Source organism: Colobus angolensis, unplaced genomic scaffold (assembly GCF_000951035.1).
Source record: "Colobus angolensis palliatus isolate OR3802 unplaced genomic scaffold, Cang.pa_1.0 Scaffold665, whole genome shotgun sequence".
NCBI lineage: Eukaryota > Metazoa > Chordata > Mammalia > Primates > Cercopithecidae > Colobus > Colobus angolensis.
Genome location: NW_012120321.1, coordinates 231,765 through 235,793, shown reverse-complemented (window position 1 = coordinate 235,793; position 4,029 = coordinate 231,765). Strand labels below are relative to the sequence as shown.

Sequence of the window (4,029 nt, the reverse complement as noted above, 5' to 3'; positions counted from 1 at the left end):
GGATGGTCTCGATCTCCTGACCTTGTGATCCGCCCGTCTCGGCCTCCCAAAGTGCTGGGATTACAGGCTTGAGCCACCGCGCCCGGCCGAGAGTTTTTTTAATACAATTCAATGGTTTAATAAATCCTTTAACAACAGTTAAAATATGAAAATCTTGCTGAAAATGAAGCCATAGTAATCTGAGTATTTGCAAAGCAGTGCCAATACTGTCAGTGGACTTCTTAATATTCTTGTGTTTAAGTAAAATATGTGAAATGTACTTAAGCTCAGTAAAAGTTTTTTCATGTAACCTATGAATGGGAGCAACGAATTTCAATATAAGCTCTACAAGTTTAAATATCAGCTTGTATGACTTTATACTATTTAATAGTTTTGCCAGTATTTTCCCTCTTGATGAAAAGTGTTTCTAACCATTAGACAGGTATTAAATCTCTGAAAAACAAATTTTTCTTTGACAAGGTAAGTAAGTTTTAAAGAGATTTTCTGTCACAGAAAGAAAGGAATCTCGCATCATAACCTTTCTTATTGGAATAAACTGAAGAAGTCCCATCTATCTGGTTTCCCAGCTTCAAGCCTCAAATACAGCTAATCGCTTTATCCCTTCTTTCCAGTTCTAGTAAATTTCCAGAAATAAAACATACAACATTGTATGATGGTAAATGTCACAGTTGCCACACAGGCCAGCAGGAACCCAATCACATCCAAAGAGTGGTACTGGAACCGGGTGAGGTCATGGGCTGCAACCCGAGAGTGCTTGGCTCCTTTATGGTGCCTGACAAATTCAATCCAGAAGACTGCACAACCTTTACTGGTTGATCGTGACAAATTCTTGATAACTTCATAGTGTTCTCTTTATATCTGAAGGATAAACATGGAGATACCAAAATTGAAAGTAAGTTTATTTTCTTGAGCATATCAAGTCCATGTAAGGTTTTTATTTTAATTCATTCATTCATTTATTGAAACAGAGTCTTGCTGTGTTGCCCAGGCTGGAGTGCAGTGGTGCAGTCTCGGCTCACTGCAACCTCCATCTACTGTGGTGTCAAGAGGTTTTCCTGCCTCAGCCTCCGGAGTAGCTGGGATTACAGGGACAAGACACCATGCCTGGCTACTTTTTGGATTTTTAGTAGAGACAAACAGGGTTTTTCCATGTTGGCCAGGCTGGTCTCGAACTCCTGACCTCAGGTGATCCACCTGCCTCGGCCTCCCAAAGCACTGGGATTACAAGCATGGGCCACTGCGCCCAGCATATGAAAGGTTTTTAAAGTGCTAAATGATTCAAAGTAAATGACATATAATTGACATAGAATTTGTGCAATTTAATTTCAGTCATCATAGAAACTTTGGCTTTTAAATTGGAATTTTATCACTGGCACATTTTTTAAAGTAAAATGGAAAGTCAGGAAAATTAATTTCTTACAGGCAAAACAAATATAAGTCATTTTATTATTATATTTTAGTTTGTTAATTTTTAGTTTTTGTGGGTATTTACCAGGTGTATATATTTATGGGTTGCATGAGATGTTTTGATACAGGCGGCAATGTGAAATAATCACATCATGGAGAATAAGGTATCCTTCCCTTAAACATTTATCCTTTGTGATGTGATCAATCCAGTTATACTCTTTTAGTTCTCAAACAGGCACATGAGAACATGGACAACATCATGAGCTATTTTAAGTGCTTTAGGAAAGATAGTGAAAATACAATTTGAGAATTATCATGTTTAAGTTCCAAAAAGGAATTGTGTCAGGCTGAGTGAAATGCCTCATAGCTAGTCACTCTGCTTCTATACTACCTTTTATCTCCTACAGTTTCTTACTCAGTAGCCAAAATGATATTTTTGAAATAAAAGTCAGATTTTGCCACTCCCCTAATTAAGATTTTTGCCTGACTTCTCATCATATTAAGAATAAGATCCAACTCTGTTATTTGGCCTACAGGACCCTGCAATGTCAAACACTGGCAAGTTCTTCTCCTAACAAGTTTTCCATACACACTAGGTCTTCTAGAGACATTGACCTTTTATTTTTCTTTAGGGTGCCAAAAGTGTTCTCACCATAGCATCTTTACACATTTTGCCCCCTCTCTCATACTCCTGGAACATTCTTTCTTGCAACAACCCAAGGCATGCTTCTATCTGTTTTTGAGGCTTCCCTCTAAGTGTTACCTCTAAGAGATGCTTTTCCTGGTCACACTATGATGGAACCTCTAGGATTTTCTCTATTTTTTAATGCTTATTTTGATATTTGATTCCTATAATTTTAAGCACATTATATATCTTATAAAATAAAACTTTAAATATTAAAGCCAAAAGATAAATATACATACACTAAGTGAATAGGTCAAAAGTGTAAGATCATCTTGAACATTATCTTGAAGAGAAGATATCAATTTACCTACTCTTCAGATCATGGTGTAGGATATCACAACCTGCCTAGAATAACTCTCTTGTCCTGATTCATTTAGTCACTACTTTTGTCTTCCAATTAAATATTAGCCTGACTTCAAATGTCATACATTAGTTTTCTTTGTTTATGTAACTGAATTATACAACATATATTCATTAGAGTCTATTTTTTAAACCTTTTGTGTAGCAGTTGTTGGTTAATACCATTGCTGTGTAGTATTTTGTTGATGGCTAAACCACAGATTATGTCGTCATTTTATGAGCAATAGACATTTGAGTTACTAACAATTTTTGGACAATATTAATAATTCTGTCGTAAACATTCTTGTATATGAAATGCAAGAGTTCTTTGCCCCCCCTCACAAGATGTGCGACTGCTGTGTGGCTCATCTGTTCAGTCGCCATGCATGCTCAAGCCTCTTATGGGAGAGGGAGCACGCAGACAGGCAAGTGCAGGAGCCTGGGCGAGTGCCCCTGGGCTCTGGCGCCACGGCAGCATACAGGGGTGGGTGTCTGCAACTCCTGAAGCCGAAATAGGTATGTGTTAGTGTACTCTTTTAGCCTTGCCATGTACTGATGGCTTAAGTGTTAACCAGTTCAGTGTCTTGTTAGTACTCAGGTCCTTGTCCAGCATCCAGGAAGAATCAGGTTGCATATGGACTTGGAGGACAAATGCAGGGGTTTTACTGAGTGGTGGAGGTGGCTCTCAGTGGGATGAATGGGGAGCCGGAATGGTGATGGAGTGGGAAGATGATCTTCCTCTGGAGTTTGGTCATCCAGCATCCAATCTCCTCTCCTCTCCAACCGTCTTCAGCTGAACTACTCTCAGCATTCAGAAATTCCTTCTCTTCTCCTGATGCACCATTCTGCCACTCTTCTGCTCTTCTGTTCATGCTGGGGGGTTGGGGTTTATATGGGTACAAAATAGGGGTGTATGGAGGGCCAAACGGCAACTTTGGGCCTCAAAAACAGAATGTCTCTTCTCATTTAGGGCCAAGAGTTTTCAGGCTTGAGGGTGGGACCTTTGCAGGGGAACCAACCACTTCTACCCAGTATTTTCCTGTTTCCTGTGTGGAGGGTTTGGAACCCTCCTGCATTGTTGGTGGTAATGACAAATGGAACAAGTACTTTGGAAAACAGTTTAGCAGTTCTTCATAAACATACTTCCCACATGAGCCAGAAATTCCACTTATAGTATCAATCTGAAAGAAAAACATGTTTATGCCAAAACTTGTGTAGCAATGTTCCTAGAAGCCACAATTGGAAACAATCAGAAGACCAATGAACTGATAAGTGAACAAAGAAAATATGGCATATGCATACTACAAAATATTATACTGCTGTAAGAAGAAATGAAAATACACACTACAACGTGAATGAATCTAAAAACTATTTTTAAAAAAGCCCCAAAAATTATGCTCAGTGAAAGAAATCACTTATACAACACCCTAAATTGTATGATTCCAGAAGGATTCATGACTCATAAGCATTCTAATTATATTGGGATTTTACACCTTAAATAGGTGGCTTTTAAGTCATGGAAATTACATGTAATTATCAAGCCTGTTATAATAATGGAAACAATAAAAATGAATTTTTCATCAAGAAAATAGTTATAT

General features: G+C 38.2%; 1 pseudogene; it reads right to left on the bottom strand.

The window, feature by feature from the left end:
- Positions 1-354: 354 nt before the first annotated feature.
- The window catches only part of LOC105500446, a 22,509-nt pseudogene continuing 18,834 nt past the window's right edge, over positions 355-4,029 (bottom strand).